Source organism: Spea bombifrons, chromosome 4 (assembly GCF_027358695.1).
Source record: "Spea bombifrons isolate aSpeBom1 chromosome 4, aSpeBom1.2.pri, whole genome shotgun sequence".
Classification (NCBI taxonomy): domain Eukaryota; kingdom Metazoa; phylum Chordata; class Amphibia; order Anura; family Pelobatidae; genus Spea; species Spea bombifrons.
This window is the reverse complement of record NC_071090.1, coordinates 8550997-8572566: the sequence shown is the minus strand read 5'-3', so window position 1 is coordinate 8572566 and position 21570 is coordinate 8550997. Positions and strand designations below refer to the sequence as shown.

At 40.4% G+C, this 21570-nt stretch overlaps 1 long non-coding RNA gene across 1 annotated transcript; it reads right to left on the bottom strand.

Annotated features, from left to right (window-relative positions):
* Positions 1-16504: 16504 nt before the first annotated feature.
* On the bottom strand, positions 16505-21335 carry LOC128490472 (uncharacterized). Its single transcript, XR_008353951.1, has 5 exons — positions 21188-21335; positions 19352-19390; positions 18566-18663; positions 17994-18035; positions 16505-16692 (listed from the first exon to the last, which is right to left on the bottom strand). It is a non-coding gene; the product is annotated as an uncharacterized LOC128490472 (long non-coding RNA).
* Positions 21336-21570: the final 235 nt, after the last annotated feature.

Here is a 21570-nt window from a genome sequence, read left to right as displayed (position 1 = left end):
ACATGAGTCCTTCCATTTATGCTTACCTTTTAATTTGAGAGTCCAAGCTCAGATTGTTGTACCTGAAAGGAGCAGCAACTGGCATACTATTTTTGGTGGAGAAGGTTGCCTCTCAGAGGCTATCAATATCTACTCCATCGTTGCTATCCTTGAGTTTTGGGGGTCTAGTTAAGGAGGTTCTAATTAATTAGAGCATGAACTTGTGTACTGTTTGTTAGAGATTGGTGCCTCCACAAAGGGTATCATAAGTTATTCCATTGCTCCCAACATTGAGATTTGATAGCTGTAGCAAATTAGGTTCTAATTGATAAATTAGAACTTGTATGTAGTTTATTAGAGACAAATGCCTCATCAAAAGGTGTCACGATTGATTCCATTGCTGCTAACCTTGCGATTTGAAGGTCTTACTTCAGGAGGGTAAATCTGATATGAGTAGCAACTCTTGATTGTTTTTTTTTTGTAAGACTATTGCCTCTCAAAGACCTTGAGATTTATTGGTGTAGCTCAGTAGGGTCTAATTAATTAGAGCATTAACTAACGTACCATATGTTTAAGTATGGTGCCTCTGACAAGGGTATCAACATTGTTTGCTAACCTTGAGATTCAGGAGTCTAGCTAACAATGTTCTAATTAATTAGAGGATTGACTCATGTACCATTTTTTGAAGACTGGTGCCTCTGCCAAAGGTATTAATATTGTATCTATTGTTACTGATCTGCAAATTTGGGGATTTTAGCTCAGGAGGTTCAGACTGAGTAGTAAATCAACTCTTGTGTCATTTATTAGAGACTTGTGCCTTACCAAAAGGTATCATGATCTACTCTATTGTTTCTGACCTCGAGAGATAGGAAGTCTAGCTAAATATGTTCTAAATGAGTAGATCAGCAAATTAGGTACCATTTATCCAAACCATTGTTGCTATCCTTTATATTTCGGGGTCTAGCTAAGGAGGGTATAGTTGATTAGCTCATTAAGTCCTGTACCACTTGTTAACCTTGGCAGAGGCAAAAGTCTTTATCAACATTATTTCTATTATTACTGATCTTCCAATTTGGGGATTCTAGCTCAGGAGGTTTAGTCTGAGTAAAGCAGCATATCGTGTGCCATTTATTAGAGACGAGTGCCTCTGCAAAGGGTATCCCGATCAACTCAATTGCTGCTGGCCTTGAGATTTAGGCATTCTAGCTAAATAGGTTTTGAATGATTAGAGCAGCAACATCTGAACCAGTTTTTGGAAACTGATGCCTCCATGAAGGGTATCATCAGTCATTCCATTGCTGCTGACATTTAGATTTCAGGGTCCTAGTTTAGGACATTGTATCTGATAGGAGCAGCAACCTTTGTAACATTTTTGTGGAAACTTTTTCCTCTCAAAGGGTATCAAAATCCACTCCATTGTTGCTATCCTTGAGATTTAGACAACTAGCTAGTGGGTTTTAATTAGAGCATTAACTTGTGTACCCTATGTTAAAGACTGATGCCTCCACAAAGGGTATCATGAGGCATTCCATTGCTTCTGACATTAAGAAGCAATCTCAAGATGTGTGTCTCATAGGAGCAGCAACTATTGTACCATTTTTGAGAATACTGTTGCCTTTCAAAGGGCATCAAGTTTCATTCAGTTGTTGCTGATGTTAAGATTAAGGGTTTCTAGCTGAAGAGCTGGTAAATGACTAGAACACTTACTTGTGTACCATTTTTTGGAGCATGACATGAGTCCTTCCATTTATGCTTACCTTTTAATTTGAGAGTCCAAGCTCAGAATGTTGTACCTGATAGGAGCAGCAACTGGCATACTATTTTTGGTGGAGAAGGTTGCCTCTCAGAGGCTATCAATGTCTACTCCATCGTTGCTATCCTTGAGTTTTGGGGGTCTAGTTAAGGAGGTTCTAATTAATTAGAGCATGAACTTGTGTACTGTTTGTTAGAGATTGGTGCCTCCACAAAGGGTATCATAAGTTATTCCATTGCTTCCAACATTGAGATTTGATAGCTGTCGCAAATTAGGTTCTAATTGATTAATTAGAACTTGAATGTAGTTTATTAGAGACAAATGCCTCATCAAAAGGTATCACGGTTGATTCCATTGCTGCTAACCTTGCGATTTGAAGGTCTTACTTCAGGAGGATAAATCTGATATGAGTAGCAACTCTTGATTGTTTTTTTTTTGTAAGACTATTGCCTCTCAAAGACCTTGAGATTTATTGGTGTAGCTAAGTAGGGTCTAATTAATTAGAGCCTTAACTAACGTACCATATGTTTAAGTATGGTGCCTCTGACAAGGGTATCAACATTGTTTGCTAACCTTGAGATTCAGGAGTCTAGCTAACAATGTTCTAATTAATTAGAGGATTGACTCATGTACCATTTTTTGAAGACTGGTGCCTCTGCCAAAGGTATTAATATTGTATCTATTGTTACTGATCTGCAAATTTGGGGATTTTAGCTCAGGAGGTTCAGACTGAGTAGTAAATCAACTCTTGTGTCATTTATTAGAGACTTGTGCCTTACCAAAAGGTATCATGATCTACTCTATTGTTTCTGACCTTGAGAGATAGAAAGTCTAGCTAAATATGTTCTAAATGAGTAGATCAGCAAATTAGGTACCATTTATCCAATCCATTGTTGCTATCCTTTATATTTCGGGGTCTAGCTAAGGCGGGTATAGTTGATTAGATCATTAAGTCATGTACCACTTGTTAACCTTGGCAGAGGCAAAAGTCTTTATCAACATTGTTTCTATTATTACTGATCTTCAAATTTGGGGATTCTAGCTCAGGAGGTTTAGTCTGAGTAAAGCAGCATATCGTGTGCCATTTATTAGAGACGAGTGCCTCTGCAAAGTGTATGCCGATCAACTCAATTGCTGCTGGCCTTGAGATTTAGGCATTCTAGCTAAATAGGTTTTGAATGATTAGAGCAGCAACATCTGAACCAGTTTTTGGAAACTGATGCCTCCATGAAGGGTATTATCAGTCATTCCATGGCTGCTGACATTTAGATTTCAGGGTCCTAGTTTAGGACATTGTATCTGATAGTAGCAGCAACCTTTGTAACATTTTTGTGGATACTTTTTCCTCTCAAAGGGTATCAAAATCCACTCCATTGTTGCTATCCTTGAGATTTAGACAACTAGCTAGTGGGTTTTAATTAGAGCATTAACTTGTGTACCCTATGTTAAAGACTGATGCCTCCACAAAGGGTATCATGAGTCATTCCATTGCTTCTGACATTAAGAAGCAATCTCAAGATGTGTGTCTCATAGGAGCAGCAACTAATGTACCATTTTTGAGAATACTGTTGCCTTTCAAAGGGCATCAAGTTTCATTCAGTTGTTGATGACGTTAAGATTAAGGGTTTCTAGCTAAAGAGCTGGTAAATGACTAGAACACTTACTTGTGTACCATTTTTTGGAGCATGACATGAGTCCTTCCATGTATGCTTACCTTTTAATTTGAGAGTCCAAGCTCAGAATGTTGTACCTGATAGGAGCAGCAACTGGCATACTATTTTTGGTGGAGAAGGTTGCCTCTCAGAGGCTATCAATATCTACTCCATCGTTGCTATCCTTGAGTTTTGGGGGTCTAGTTAAGGAAGTTCTAATTAATTAGAGCATGAACTTGTGTACTGTTTGTTAGAGATTGGTGCCTCCACAAAGGGTATCATAAGTTATTCCATTGCTTCCAACATTGAGATTTGATAGCTGTACCAAATTAGGTTCTAATTGATAAATTAGAACTTGTATGTAGTTTATTAGAGACAAATGCCTCATCAAAAGGTGTCACGATTGATTCCATTGCTGCTAACCTTGCGATTTGAAGGTCTTACTTCAGGAGGGTAAATCTGATATGAGTAGCAACTCTTGATTGGTTTTTTTTTGTAAGACTATTGCCTCTCAAAGACCTTGAGATTTATTGGTGTAGCTAAGTAGGGTCTAATTAATTAGAGCATTAACTAACGTACCATATGTTTAAGTATGGTGCATCAGACAAGGGTATCAACATTGTTTGCTAACCTTGAGATTCAGGAGTCTAGCTAACAATGTTCTAATTAATTAGAGGATTGACTCATGAACCATTTTTTAAAGACTAGTGCCTCTGCCAAACATCCTTTCTATTTATGTGTACCTTGCAATTTAAGGGTTCTAGCTCAGGGGGTTGTAGCTGATTAGATTTACATGTACCATTTGTGCCTCTGCAAAAGATCCATTTCATTGTTGGTGACCTTGTCAGTTGGTGGTTATGTCACAAGGTTGTAAATGATTATAACAGCAACATGTGTAGACAAATCTTTTGCAAAGGGTCTCAACATTTCTTCCATTATTGTTTTTTTTTGGTGGGGGTGCAGATGGTAAGGAAGGGAACATAAACTGGGTTGTTTAATTTGGCTTATGATTAGGTAGGATGACAAGGGATAGAGTGAGGTAGGAAGAAATCTTCCATTTTCATTCTCTTAAATGTTTTTGGAAGACTTAAGTTATACAGCATGTACGCTAAAAAATTAGTATGTTTGTGTAGTGATTTTTCAATGATGCTATGTCCATATTTAAAGCTATATCCATGTGTAATGCTATATCCATATTTATTACTATATCCATATTTAATGCTATGTCCATGTTTAATGTCATGTAAATGTGGAATGCTATCTACATGGGTTATGCTATGTCCATGTTTAATGCTTTATCCATGTTTAATGCTATGTCCGTGTTTAATGTATATCCGTGTTTAATGGTATATCCATATTTAATGCTATGTCCATGTGTAATGCTATCTCCATGTCTTATGTTATGTCCATGATTAATTATATATTCATGTTTAATGTTATGCCCATGTTTAATGCAATCTCCATCAGTAGTGTTATGTCCATGTTAAATGCTATGTCCATTTTTAATGCTATGACTATGTTTAATGTTATCTCTATATGTAATGCTATGCATGTAGGTAGTGTGTACCGTGCACCGCAAACCAACTACCACCTAAGCCCCACCCGGTAACAACACGGAGATTGAAACTGTATAAAGCAGGCCACCGCATGTTTTATTAACAATAACCACAAACACTATGTTGGCCTAAACACCATAAAACAATAAACATAAATACACAATAAACCGCACAATATATTCTAAATACAAATATAAAAATATACATAACACATAATCCATAATCCATTCAAACATAACCAACACAGGAACAGAATTAACCCTGTCCTTGCCGGCCGCTCATCACTGTACAATCCAGACCACAGGTACCCCCCCCCTCGTCCAAACAAAAATGACAGCTACCTTCCGCTGTCCCGCAACCAATGCTAACCACCAGCCGACCATAAGCTTGGTGGGCACGTCCAATAAAAACACAAGAAGTCAGGGGAGGATTGAGCCTTCCTTCACACCAGCTTCCAAACTCCATCACTTACCAAAACCAGACCGGCAAGGACACACAAACCGCCACAAACCCCTTAAATCAGAGGGGGCCCTCACCAACACAAGCCATGGCCTGACCGATAGCCTCCTGCAGCGCCAAATTAAAAATATCCAAACCGATATCATTGAGATGAACGCCATCGCTCCTTAATTAATTAGCGGCGTCACTCTCAAACACCCTATGCCTTACTGGCACACCATGAACACTAGCCACAAACTTAGAAACCCAACGATTTAATTTAACCCGCGACCGCTTCAGCACCCGCTGGCTAGTGGGCTGCCGCCAAAAATTCCGAGATCCCACCTCGGACCACACCAACCGACTTCCGGGAAAATCACCAGAATCCTAGCCAGGTCCCCAAGAATCATATCCCCTAAAGACCTGGACCACCCCAAGCTCATTCCCCCCAAGGTGAGTCACCAGAACAGACGGGGAACCCAACAGCCTAGATAACCGAACCAGTTTGGGAAGGAGATGAACCCACCGCATCCCCCGCTTCCCAAACCACCGCACCTCAACCCCCAGAGGGGAGAACCACTGCCTGCCTCCTGGCCCAGAAGACGAATGAATGTCCGATGAGCCAAACTTGAGGAAGGACCATACCTACAAGAAACAGAGAAGATTAAACAGACATATCCAAACTAATGTAAGACCGAAAACTCCCTGATCGCCAACGCCCAATCTGCTGCACAGATGAATCGGGCAAACCCACCTGGGTAGCCTCAGTGGCTGCCCCAATCCTGAAGGAATGCCCCCCAAAAGACCCGGCAGGGATGCCCAGGGCCACCAGCGATTTCCGACAAACACCCACAAATTGAAAATGCGACAAATAGGACCCGTCACGATGCACCAGAAGCGGGCCCCCAGGAGATCAACAGAAATTCCCTAACCGCCGACACAGGGCAAATAGGCGAGCCCTCAATGGAACCGAACCAAAGCCCCCTTCCCCAACACATCCGTCTTAGATTGACGAATGCGAAAGCACAGACCCCCGGCCCCGAATTCCACATCGTCCACCAAAACTCCACCAGGCACACGCTTACTAGGGCTAACTAATTCCCGTATCTGCATGACCCCAAAAAACACCAAACTAAAAGCCGCCCTAAATAACCGAACTTCAAAATCCGAAACACAAACGGATCCCAACACCGCACATAACTGGACCAGCCGGCCTCCGAGCATCCCTAGTCACCGTACCCTTCCGCCAGCCCTTTACGGCCTGGCGAACAAGGAAATCCTTGGTAAAATCCGCTAGCCCCATTAACTTACATAAAAAACTAAGACCCGACAGGCGAGCGGTTGCCGCCAACGGGGACATCGCAGCCGAGTCCCACTGCCACAGGAGGGAAAGCAAACCGCGGACCCGAGCAGCGTTAGACGGGAAACCGCCACAGTCTCCCTCAAACACTGCCCACTCGTCCCACACCTTACCATACCTCCCCCAAGTGGCTTTTGAAACTGAACCACGGATCCACTCCGTCACTCGTCCAACCCAAGGGCCCACAGTTTCACCAGACACGGGACCCCCTCTTCGGTACGGCACTCCATTGCCACAGAATAGGTCTCGATTCCAAGGAAACTCAGGCAAGTAGTCGACCCCTCCATCTTATCGACCGCAAGGGGGACTCCAAAACGTCGCATCACACCCTGCACAGTACGCAGGAGATGAAGACAGTCCCCGGAATCCCTGGACCCAATACACAAGAAATCATCCAGATAATGCAGGACAGAGGCCAAACCTGCCTCCTCCCACACCACCCATTCGCAAAAGGTGCTAAAACACTCAAAATAAGAACATGATATTGAACAACCCATAGGGAGGCTCATATCAACATAAAACTGCCCGTCGAACTGACAACCTGAGCGGGGACACTCACAAATTCGCCAAAGGCTGAACAGCAAAAGGTCCCGCCATGCGCCCCAACTCCACCTCTCTCACGACATCGGGAATCTCTGCAACAGAACGCAAATTCCTATAATTAACTGAAAAAGGGGCATCCACAAAGGGTATACAAAACTCTCTGAAAAACCCTACAACTAAACATCCGCAGCCTGCCGGTCCTTATATCCGTAGCTGGCGGAGTAGCCTCCTCCAATGGCAAAAGGGAGAACATTTCTAGGAACTCCCACTTCCAAATCCTCTTCTTAGTCTCCTGCCTCACGTGCGGGCCCAGTGGGCCCAACCAGCACATGTAGGCCGCCCCACGAGCCACATCCGCTACCTCCACCTCCGTGTCCACTACCGTCGGCGAGTCACTCCCCGCAGCAAAAAATCTTCCTGCAGCACACCAGCACCAGCCTGCGCAGACTAAAGAGGGGAGATGAGATGTCCCTGGACAGCAGAGGGACCATGGACCGCCGGCAGGGGCCCCAACCCCAGGTGCCGTATAAAAGGGGGAGTAGAAAAAGCCTCCTCACCAGAGGAGGAGGGAACTCCTGCCCCTACATTTACATACCCCAATTAAAAACACATTCCCCAAGCATGAACTCACCCACACACATACATGCTCCCTGTCCTCTTAGCTACGCTGATTCCCAGGGGCCTTATCCATGTTTAATGCTATATCCATGTGTAATTCTGTGTCCATTTTAATGCTATCTCCATGAGTAGTGCTTTGACCATGTTTGATGCTATATCCAGGTTTAATGCCATATCCATGTGTAATGCTATCTCTATGTGTAATGCTATCTCTATGTGTAATGTTATGTCCATGTTTATTGCTATGTCCATATTTAATGCTATATCCATATTTAATGCTATGTCCATGTTTAATGCTATATCCATATTTAATGCTATATCCATATTTAATGCTATGTCCATGTTTAATGCTATGTCCATGTTTAATGCTATGTCCATGTTTAATGCTATGTTCATATTTAATGCTATCTCCTTTAGTAGTGCTATGTCTATATTTAATGCTATATCCATGTTTAATGCTATGTCCATGTTTAATGATATATCCATGTTTAATACTATATCCATGTGTAATGCTATCTCCACCTGTAATGCTATATCCATGTGTAATGCTATGTCCATGTATAATGTTATCTCTATATTTAATGCTATGTCCATATGTAACGCTATGTCCATGTTTAATGCTATCTCCATATTGAATGTTTTATCCATGTTTAATGCTATATCAATTTGTAATGCTATATCCATGTGTAATGCTATGTCCATGTTTAATGCCATGTCCATGTGTAGTGCTATATCAATTTTTAATAGTATGTCCATCTTTAATGATATCTCTATGTTATGCTATGTCCATGTTTAGTGCTATATCCATGTTTAATGCCTTCTCTATGTTTAATACTATATCCATTATATCAATGATATCTCTATGTGTAATTCTACGTCCATTTTTAATGCTTCTCTATGTGTAATGCTTTGTCCATATTTAATGATATATCCATGTGTCATGCTATCTCTGTTTAATCCGATATCCATGTGTAATACAAAGTCCATGTGTAATGCTAAATCCATGTTTAATGATATCTCCATGTTTAATCCTATGTCCATGTTTAATGCTATATCTATATTTAAAGCAATATCCATGTGTAATGCTATGTCCATGTTTAATGCTATGTCCATGTTTAATGTTATCTCTATGTTAATGCTATGTCCATGTTTATTGCTATATCCATGTTTACTGCTATCTCCATTAGTAGTGCTATGTCCATGGTTTATGCTATCCCCATGGTTTATGCTATCCCCATGTTTAATACTATATGCATTTTTAATGTAATGTCCATGTTTATTGCTATGTCCATGTTTAATGCTTTCCCCATGAGTAGTGCTTTGGCCATGTTTAATGCTGTATCCATGAGTAATACTATATCCATGTTTAATGCTATATCCATGTTTAATGCTATTTCCATGTTGAATGTCATGTCCATGTTTAATGCTATATCCATGTTTAATGCTATGTCCATGTTTAATGTTATCTCCATGTGTAATGCTATGTCAATGATTAATGCTATATCCATGTTTAATGTTATCTCCATGTTTAATGGTATTTTCAAGTGTAATGCTATGTCCATGTTTAATTCTATCTCTATGTGTAATTCTATGTCTATGTTTAATGATAAATGCATGTTTAATGCTATGTCCAAGTTTAATGTTTTCTCTATTTGTAATGATATGTCCATGTTTAATGTTATGTCTATGTGTAACGTCCATGTATAATGCTATCTAAATGTTTAGTGTTGTCTCTATGTGTAATGTTATGTGCATGTTTAATGCTATGTCCATGTTTTATGTTATCTCTGTGTCTAATGCAATGCCCATCTTTAATGCTATATCCATTTGTTGTGCTATCTCCATTAGTAGTGCTATTTACATGTTTAATGCTATCTCCATTTTTAATGGTAACTCCATGTTTAATACTATATCCATATGTAATTCTATGTCGATGTGTAATGATATGTCAATGTGTAATTCTCTGTCCATGTTTAAAGCTATATCCATGTTTAATGCTATCTCCATAAGTCGTTCTATGTCCATGTGTAAGGCTATAATTAATAGTTGATGCTAAACCCATGTGTAATGCTCTGTCCATGTTTAATGTTATCTCTGTGTGTCATGCTGTGTCTATGTTTAATGCTATCTCTATGTGTAATGCTATATCCATGTGTATTGCTATGTCCATGTTTAATGCAATGTTCATGTTTAATGTTATTTCTGTGTGTAATATTATATCCATATTTAAAGCAATATCCATGTGTAATGTGATGTCCATGTTTAATGCTACATCCGTGTTTAATGCAATGTCCATGTTTTATGTTATCTCTATGTGTAATGACATGTCCATGTTTAATGTTATATCCATGTTTAATGCAATGTGCATGTAATGACATGTCCATGTTTAGTGCTATAACCATGTCTAGTGATATGTCCATGCTATGTCCATGTTTAATGCTTTGTCCATGTTTAATGTATATCCGTGTTTAATGGTATATCCATATTTAATGCTATGTCCATGTGTAATGCTATCTCCATGTCTTATGTTATGTCCATGTTTAATTATATATCCATGTTCAATGTTATGCCCATGTTTAATGCAATCTCCATCAGTAGTCTTAGACTTGGGCCTCACCAAAAGGTATCATGATCTACTCTATTGTTTCTGACCTTGAGAGATAGGAAGTCTATCTAAATGTTCTAAATGAGTAGATCAGCAAATTAGGTACCATTTATCCAATCCATTGTTGCTATCCTTTATAATTCGGGATCTAGCTAAGGAGGGTATAGTTGATTAGATCATTAAGTCATGTACCACTTGTTAACCTTGGCAGAGGCAAAAGTCTTCTTTATCAACATTATTTCTATTATTACTGATCTTCAAATTTGGGGATTCTAGCTCAGGAGGTTTAGTCTGAGTAAAGCAGCATATCGTGTGCCATTTATTAGAGACGAGTGCCTCTGCAAAGGGTATGCCGATCAACTCAATTGCTGCTGGCCTTGAGATTTAAGCATTCTAGCTACATAGGTTTTGAATGATGAGAGCAGCAACATCTGATCCAGTTTTTGGAAACTTATGCCTCCATGAAGGGTATCATCAGTCATTCCATTGCTGCTGACATTTAGATTTCAGGGTCCTAGTTTAGGACATTGTATCTGATAGGAGCAGCAACCTTTGTAACATTTTTGTGGATACTTTTTCCTCTCAAAGGGTATCAAAATCCACTCCATTGTTGCTATCCTTGAGAGTTAGACAACTAGCTAGTGGGTTTTAATTAAATAGAGCATTAACTTGTGTACCCTATGTTAAAGACTGATGCCTCCACAAAGGGTATCATGAGTCATTCCATTGCTTCTGACATTAAGAAGCAACCTCAAGATGTGTGTCTCATAGGAGCAGCAACTAATGTACCATTTTTGAGAATACTGTTGACTTTCAAAGGGCATCAAGTTTCATTCAGTTGTTGCTGACGTTAAGATTAAGGGTTTCTAGCTAAAGAGCTGGTAAATGACTAGAACACTTACTTGTGTACCATTTTTGGAGCATGACATGAGTCCTTCCATTTATGCTTACCTTTTAATTTGAGAGTCCAAGCTCAGATTGTTGTACCTGATAGGAGCAGCAACTGGCATACTGTTTTTGGTGGAGAAGGTTGCCTCTCAGAGGGTATCAATATCTACTCCATCGTTGCTATCCTTGAGTTTTGGGGGTCTAGTTAAGGAGGTTCTAATTAATTAGAGCATGAACTTGTGTACTGTTTGTTAGAGATTGGTGCCTCCACAAAGGGTATCATAAGTTATTCCATTGCTTCCAATATTGAGATTTAATATCTGTAGCAAATTAGGTTCTAATTGATAAATTAGAACTTGTATGTAGTTTATTAGAGACAAATGCCTCATCAAAAGGTGTCATGATTGATTCCATTGCTGCTAAGCTTGCGATTTGAAGGTCTTACTTCAGGAGGATAAATCTGATATGAGTAGCAACTCTTGATTGTTTTTTGTAAGACTATTGCCTCTCAAAGACCTTGAGATTTATTGGTGTAGCTAAGTAGGGTCTATTTAATTAGAGCATTAACTAACGTACTATATGTTTCAGTATGGTGCCTCAGACAAGGGTATCAACATTGTTTGCTAACCTTGAGATTCAGGAGTCTAGCTAACAATGTTCTAATGAATTAGAGGATTGACTCATGTACCATTTTTTAAAGACTGGTGCCTCTGCCAAACATCCTTTCTATTTATGCTTACCTTGCAATTTGAGGGTTCTAGCTCAGGGGGTTGTAGCTGATTAGATTTACATGTACCATTTGTGCCTCTGCAAAAGATCCATTTCATTGTTGGTGACCTTGTCAGTTGGTGGTTATGTCACAAGGTTGTAAATGATTATAACAGCAACATGTGTAGACAAATCTTTTGCAAGGGGTCTCAACATTTCTTCCATTATTGTTTTTTTGGTGGGGGTGCAGATGGTAAGGAAGGGAACATAAACTTGTCAAATAATTCCATTCTGTTAAAGCATAGATTGTAAGTTCCTGCTGGAACAGGGCCCTTTATTTCTCTTGTATCTGTATGTCAATTGCTGTATTGTACTTGTCGTTATCTGTAAAATTTTCAGCGCTGCAGAATCTAAAATATAATAATAATAATAATAATTTGAAAGAAACACACTGTTAAAGGTAATTTTAATTGAAGAACAATTAAGGGCATTTTACATTTAACTACTTAAGCCCAGAGGGAAGGGCAGTCCTTCATGCCATGGTTCCCCAGAGGTTTCCTCCATAATGGGGGTTTTTCCTCTCCTGAGTGCTGAAGGATGACCCTTTGTGAGTCCAGATGTAGCCCTTGTTTTGGCCATATTTCTGACTGTCATGTTGTCTCTTAACTTCCTAATGTTCTTATCCGGAAACTGCAAAATGTTTCTTATTCTGTTTAATTTTTCTAAATAAATGTGAAGTTTCTAATTCTATATTGTCTAATGTTGGTTTTATTTGTCTCATTTACTCAATTTGTTTACATTAAAAAGGGAGATTATTTTGTGTAGTGAGATTATGGAATCAGGTAATTTTGATCATTATTGGATTTAATTTATAGGATACAAAAATAATCAAGATAGTGTTTGAGAAAAACACAAATAAAACAGTTTTTGAGAAAACAAAGAGTAGAAGAGGTATGAGCAAAGTTTAGAAAAGGACATTGTCCTGCTGTATGCTTACCTGAGAAAGACAGCAGTCCTCTGGCTGTTGTAGAACTACAAAGCTCATAATCTCAGATGACCATATGCATGCTTCTCTTCCTTAAAGATACTGACTGAACTCAAGGAAATCATAGTCCCATGACAGCTGGAGAGCCACTATTTTTCTATCTATTTGCCACGTGCCACTTCTCACATAGTTTATTTCAGTTAACAATGAGTTATTAATCATAGTTATTAAACAGTAACAATATCAATCATGTTCTATGTTATCACACACAAATTGTGCCCAAAAACCTATATTGATGGTATAGAATCCACTGCAGGAGACTGTCTCATAGCCAAGGCAGTCTGTAGGAACCAATTAGCAACCACCTATGTCATACAATCACTGTGATTGGCCGATAAATGTATACTGCATGGCACACTGTTTGTGTCTCTGCCTCCATATTCTCCATATACATGCAGATATGAGTAAGTCCTAAAATTAGCACTATATCTTCACAAACATTATCACATGGAAAGAGTTAAAAAAAAGACTTTAGTTTATCTATTAAATGATTGGAGATAACCCAACCTTGTCATGCTGCTAGGAAAAATGTGGGCACCTCAAATATACATATGAGGACCCCAGATCCCTTAATATAGATTTAATCTTTTAAATATAACCTTTAGTAGAAAAGGGGCTGAGATTATAACGGTGCATTTCTGGCTAGGAGAGGTGTCACATCTGCCAACTTGGAATGGTTTAGGCAAAAGGACTCCCATAATAACACAAAGATACTAATCGACTGGAGTAAACCTCATGTACGGTTCATTGGGTTCACACCGCATCTTATTTAAACTCCGTTAACTCTCGCCACTCCACCCTCGTACCATTTCTGACTGAAAGGGTAACCGATCCATGTATCTACTACACACACATATTGGCTTATCACTAGATTCACAATAAACCAAGTCTACTGGGCCTGGCAGCACAGACTGATGTTGAAACTCAAAGAAAAATGCAAACCTTGCCAAGATGGCCTTTTACCTCCCAGACAGCCCAACAAACCCCTATGCATGGGGGTATCACTGTACTCAGTGTTGCTGAACACAAATTGTGCTGTTTTTTGACAGTAACATATACCACGAGCTGCAAATTCATACCTAAATGTGTGTGGAAAAAAACACAAAACATACTACTGCAAATGTTGAGAAAGGCTGGTGATAAAATGTGTGCATGGAAAAAATTAAAATATCAGTATTTGAAATACCCTGGGGTTTAATTTTCAAAAATATATAATATATGATATGTAATGTTTGTGGTATAATGTGTATATAATGTGTGTGGATGCACAAAATGACCGCAAAAATGTTAAAACAGCCTTTGCCCAAACGTGTACAGTCTTGTCATTAAGGGGTTAATGTAATACAAAGGAAAGCTGATATTTAAACAACATATAAGTTCCAAGAGGGCAAGGTAACGGTCAAGCTGTACAAGCTTTGTTAAAGAGACGGACATTCCTTTTCTTTTTGGATTTATGGGGTGGGGGGGGGTGACTTGCACTTAAATTACCCAGGCTATGCCGGCTCTGTGGGGATAAGTGGTAAAAATTGCCTGGAACCTCATCTCAACCCGTCTTAATAATGGGTATCATATGTACATTGACAACTACTACAGAAGTGTCCCTTTACTCGGAAATATTTATTTGGAACCGTGGCCTGTGGGACTGAACAAAAACAACTGCCTCCAAAGGTAAGCCACAGAGAAGTGGTAGGGTCTGCTGGAAAATAAAATAACATGTGGAAGGACAGTAGCTTTTACTGCCCCTCTCGCCCATCGCTGTATCGGAAGTTGCTTTCAAAACTACAACCCACAGTGCTATTTATTCGGTGATCACAAGGACCAACAATGACTCCCTAACAAGCCCGTGTTATCCAGTTGCAATTTGTTAGCTGCAATAAATTACCTGTACTTGAGCTTTATGTCTTTAATGTCAACAAAGTCCCTGGAATAAAGATCTGCTGCCGATCTAAGAGATAGAATTACCCCAAAAACTTTGCCTGAAAGGCCTCGGATATGCAATAAAGTCTGTATATTCCTCCTGGAACAAAATTTGGCATTTTTCAAAATAATATGAAAAATACAGTATTGCAATAATTTCCAAAATGAATTTGTTTCTTTGTGTAGTGATTTTTTTTTTACACTAGATGGCGCTGGAAGACCAATAAATTATTCAGCCTGGGATTTTTTTTAACTATTTAATTGTTGTGGTATCTTTACTCAGCAATTGTACATCAGGTTTGTTATGTTTCCTTCTGCGTTACGATTATACCTAAAAATATGCAGATTTTAACTATAAAAGGTTTCCTGGACCTGAGAGCAAGTTGGCAACTTCAAAAAATATTCTATACACAAAGGTGGGGAACTGGTTCAATGAAGGGTAATAGAAACAATGGGTGGGGGTAGCAAATGCTGGTGTCCCAGTGGCCCATAGGGCCTCATAATTACCCATACCGCCATAACCTATATCCCACTATTGTGTGACTGCCCGATTGATACGCGAGACCGCACACTTCAAAACTACAATAACGTTACGCGCAGCCAAACATAACCTGCTGATCTCTGCACAAATGTTATTTGGTGGCCTTCAAGTGCCAGAGCCAGTTTGTCATCCTGTTTAGAGTTAGGGCCTTTAGTTTTTTAATCCCGCTGATTTTGTGATCATTACTGCCCGCTCCCGCAATGTGTGTGTTCCACTCTCGCCCGCTCCTGCAACATATGTGGCCAATCACTCCCACCCCCTTACCTGTACTGCAGATTTTCCACGCAGTCCCGCAAGGCTGCCTTCGTGTTGCTCTCTTACAGCATCTCTTCTCTTGTTCCACCCAGGAGCTGAGCAGAGTCATGTGACATGACGTAAAATCACGTGACTCCGCTGACTTCCTTTGGCGGAACAAGAGAAGAGATGTTGTGAGGGAGCAACGCGAAGGCAGCCTTGCGGGAGTGCACGGGATTGCTGGGACCCGCAGGTACAGTGCCTGACCGCCCGCAGCGACCGAAAGACCACCCGAGTTTTTTGGTGGGTCCCGCAGGACCCGCATCCCAATGCAGTCCTCTACTTTAGTCTGCTGTTTGTAGTTATTCACCAACAGAAGACTCGTCAGGAGAGTTGTGGTTTCAGCTCCTTGATTTCACGAACTTCCCTCTGATACATTGTGAAATGCCTTTATTTATGGAAATGTTTCTATAATATCCCCCCCTCTGTTTTCTATATTGAGCCCCCATGTTATTTCCTGATAGATCCCTCAGTCTTTTTTTGATAGATCATTTGTACCAGCCTATGGTGCTGCTCAATATTCAGCCCTAGGCCGTAGACGATTGTATAGAGTGTATATATACAGGTACTCAGTATATTTCATAAGATATTGGAATACTTCAACAAGTTTGTTTAAGGTTTTATTCTGAAAACCCATGACCTTTAAGTAAAGATCAGTATATACATTGCAGACCATTTACAAACACACATGCAGAAGCGCATTACTAAGTATAATGGAGGTTTGTTAAATGCATGTTCCAGCTCCATTGTATCACTTTTGTTCTTCTAATGCTTGTCTTTTTTCTTCTTTCCTCCCTGTAAGATACATCAGAAATTGATATTAAAATAAGTGACGTAAATCTCAGAGGTCTCTTCCTCAGACGTGATCTGAGGACAATTCCATCTGACCTCTTTAGACCTTTCTATTTCACCCTAATAAAATGTATCAATTGACCAACGGCTCCATTTCTCTTGGAATAATACAGCTATATATATTTTTTTTTCTTACTGCATGACTTTACTTCTATGTTGATCCAAATATCAACTACGATTGGACTCCATTTTCTCTTGGGCTAATACAGCTGTATCCATTTTTTGTTATTAAATCCAGAAAGGGAGCCTGCACTACGTTACATTTTTGTAACAATATAATTATTATTATATCAATATTACTACTACTAATAATAATAATAATATTTTTATCTCTCACTATGATGTGATGTTTAAAAGTCTGCTATCGTCTTTGTCATCTGCAGCAGAAGGGGGTCATTAACAGGGGCTGGGCTGCTCTGATTTGGACATATTGGGGGCCATGACCACATACACTTGTGGCATTTCATTCCAACACACAATCCTTTCAGTCAGGGCCGGCCGAAGACTTAACGCCGCCTGGGGCGAAGTTTAAAATGCTGCCCCCCGCGCCGACGCCGGGGGGGGCTTCATTTTAAACTTCGCCGACGCCATAATCTAACCCCCCCCCGGTACTTACCTTTAAACAGTCCTGCGGCGAGTCTCCCTGCTCTGCCACGGTGCCGGCTTGTAATGCTGAGCGCCGGAAATTGACGTCACTTCCGGCGCTCTGCATTACAAGCTGGCACCGAGACCGAACAGGGAGGCTCGCCGCAGAGGAGAGAGAGAGAGAGAGGGGCGCCGAGCGGGTAAGCGAAAACCACTCGGTGCCCCTCTCTCTCTCTCCTCCGCTTCAAAAAAAACCAAAAAAAAAGCGCTTGGGGCGGCAAAGTGCCGCCCCTTCTAAAGTGCCGCCTGGGGCAATTGCCCCAGTCGGCTCCATTGTAGGGCCGGCCCTGCTTTCAGTGTTATGGATACGACTGGATCGGGTGCGTTGAACATATCGTTTGCCATCTTTATTAAAGGCAATTATATCACAGGGCTATTGAATTGGCTTGCCCCCCCCCCCCGGCCAGACGGTGCCAGCCCAAATGTGTCGGTTAAAAAAATGAAATAGCCAGTATTGTCCTCCCCATGAGTCAGAGAAGATACCTTCCTACCATGCCGCTATTTGGCTGCGGTAGTAGGAAAGCTCGTTCCGTATAGGTTTGTTAATGTGTTGCCCATTTAGCGCATGCTACACCAACCAACGCCAGTTACCATCTTACATCAGAATCGCTGTCTGAGCTGGAACTGGACGTATCTCCTTCCTGGGAATGAAGAAAAGATGCAAAGATCAGATTACTGCCCCGTTCTGTAGTTTACCCCAGTGCTCTATAACAGAATACCTGAACCTGTGCTATGTGTAACCCCCCAGGGGTACTATTGTAGAGTAGTACCCTTTCAGTAAAGTAGAATCTAGGCACATGACCTCTTAGTCTGCCACCCTATGGTCACTGGAGATGCGTAGGAGGCAACGCAAATGCTTCATAGTCATAACAGCAGAAAACGCTTCCTTTTGGAGACATTTTGGTTAAAGGTAGGAAATTAGGAAAGCTGCCATTTGTGGCACTAGGTGGCTAAACTAATCCATGTTCTGTCTTAAAATTATTTCCCGCTACGCTATCCCGCCTCATTCAACAAAAATCAGTGATTAAACAATGGAGTAGATATTACAAATCAGGGAGGAATAAACCTGGGAACAGGAAGTACATATTTTAAAATGTAAACACCATTTCACAGGTTTATTTAGCAAATTAACCCGTAAGGATATAGGATATTAGGAAGTTAATATGTTCACCTTCTTGTCTTTCTTTTTCTTCTTGTCTTTCTTGTCCTCTCCCTTTATCTCTTGGTGTTTATCTTTGTCTTTGTCTTTATCGTCGTCTTTTCCAAACCCTAGAACATTCGGGGAACATTCATTAAGCAAAGCAATTCATTCTAAAATTATAGTATGCATGTTGAGATCAAACCTAGCAACGTTCACTCAATAAGATATAACCCAGGCCCCCAACTGGCCATATGGCATACTAGGCAGATCCCTGGTGGGCTGGTGGCTGACAGTGTCACACTATCACTCGATCTGCTGCTGTAGCACGTGGCCAGTGGCTGGATTTGCCCGGCAGCAAGCTACCCAAAGCCTACCCTTGCGGGAGGTAGCCAGGACTGCCACTTGGGATGGTCCCGCTGACGTTGGGGCATCAGGGCGATGTCATTGGGCGTTCCCGCATTGTGGGATACACCCCCATTTAAAGGGTAAATGGGTGGGGAATAGGGCCTGTCAAGACCCAGCTGCCGCGAACCGGAGGATTCAGTGTTGACCTGGAGAACCGGAGACTTCGGAGGGAAGGCAATGACAATGGGTAAACAGGAAGTGAATCACATAACAGTCTGGACTTCACAGAGTCAATAGGCAAGGAGGGCCCTGCTCAAAGCACCCTATAGAGGTTCTTATAAAAGGGTTAATGTGTCAGGAGGGAAGGTAGGGATTAAATCTTTTTTCAACCACATTTGAAGTTACAGATGGTGAGGAGGGCCCTGCTCGTTAAAGCTTAGAATCTAGAAAAACATTAGCAGATTTACTCACATTTCATTACACCCGACATTTTTCCAGTTTAGCAAAAACCTGCAAGAGAAAATGTAGGCCTGTTATGGTTCCATTCAAGTAAAAGAAGTTTTCTCATGGCCACATCTTCTAAACCATGAGTTTGCCGGAGACCTGAATATTTTCCACCAAATGGCCTCACTATGATGAGCCAACTCCAATGAGCTTCTTCTGCAAGAAGAGTCGAGTTGGCCCTGTACAATGCATAGTTCGATTAGTGAGGTGTCTTTCAAGAAATCTCACTCCCACCAATAACTATGTGTTATTACGGGACCGGCGCTGACTTTCTTGCAGGAGAAGATGATTGGCGTTGGCCCATTGTGGTGAGGTCATTGTGTCAAAATGCCCTTGAAGCAATTTGAAATGATGGAAACTTGTGGTTAACTCAACAAACCCCTTCCGGGGGGGGGGGGGCAGAGACATTACTACTTAAAAATATTTAACTATATGTAATGTTTACTCTTATGTTTAGAAACCCATCTTTAGAAACCTGTCTCTGAAACCTGTAACTGCTTAATAAATATTATTGATAAACACCCATCGTGAAACGCATTGGCTTTTACCATTTCAATGGTATTTGGAGTCATTCATGGCCTTCGAGAAGAAAACAACGTGCTAAATTCGCAGCCAAGTAAGCCAAGAAAAACCTTGGTGAGAAAGAAACTATTTCTTGGTTCCTGAGATGAATACTATAAGAAATTATTAAGCAAATAATCATTTCATTCATGATCCGTAATTCCTAAACTCCTTTTAGTGTTTAGTGTAAAAAAAACAAACAGAAATTTTAATTCTTCCTTTTAAAACATGTAATTCTGGTGTTTTACTACTACTATTTAAATAGAAAAAAATATCTCTGTTATCTTTCATTGTGCTCTATGTGGAAGCTGCCATCTTGCTATCACATCTTTTTTTTTTAAATTGCTACTTCTTCCCAAGACATTTATTTAATCGCAGGAAGAGTAGGGCTATTGTGTTACGGCCCCCTACTTCCACTCATAGTAGGATTGCAAGGCAAGCGTCACTGTGAGTTTGTGTAATTCTTCAAACATGGATTGACCCTTCTAAGGTGGTAGATACATGGAACAGCCTCCCATGAGAGGTGTTAGAGGCTAATCCAGCGAGGGGATTTAAACATACATGGGATGGGCATAATGCTATCCTGAATCTAAAATGAGACCAAGGACTGATTGCAGAGTTTAACTGGTTGTTTGTTATTTTAAATTCTTGGTTTTCTTAAAGGGGGAGTCTCATGGCAAAAATATTTTTTACTTGTGCATAAAATCATGTATGCAACTCCCTTTATCTGCAGACCTGGAGGCCGCCATTGTTGTCAGTCATGTGATATTTTGAGCCACTTTCCCTGCTCAAACACCACACTGAGCTGATGCTTTATGGCAATGCTAATGAAGTCCGTTCCTCCATAAACTTTCATTAGTCGGAACGATTAACACTGAAGCATTCTATTGGTTACTACAAGGCAGTATAATAAGGAGTCGGGGTGTTTGTTCATAGATCGGGCTAAAATAACACAGCTAGAACACATTTCTATGGTTAATATATGGCTGCCCGAAAACATTAAATAATAATAACATTAAAACTAGTTAAAAAGAAAAAGATGGTGGGTATTACCCTCTAATCTTATTTTCCATTAAGACATACTTAATCGAAACTATAAAATTTATAAAATATTAAAAGAAATTGCAAAAGTACAATACGAGTCAGACAGTGGGGGAGGATTTTGGGACACAGCACCATATAGAAGAAAAAAATCCAGAAAACCAACAATAATACATCATCAGAAAAAGATCATTTTGTTACCTAACTGCAGTGAGGTAGTGACTTCAACTTCACTTTGTTCAGCAGAGATCTCCTGCTCTCACCTTGTTAGCACATCCACGGCTGCAGCTCTCAATGAACAACCGGCACTAACAGTGATTATAAGGAAGAGGCAGCCAACACCCACTGAAAGCGAGAATACCGGTATGTCGGGTTCATCGAGAGACTCGGTTTTCCACACTTTTGCATCATATGCCAGCATTCCTTTAAATATAGGGAGTAGTCCTCATCAACTCGGCTTTCAGCGTTGTCTCTGGCACCCAGTGACCATGTATAGTTATTAGAGGTGATGTTTTGTCGGCTTGGATCTGGGTATAGATGTGCAATGTTTATACCCGGTAATCTTTACACAACACTAATAATGA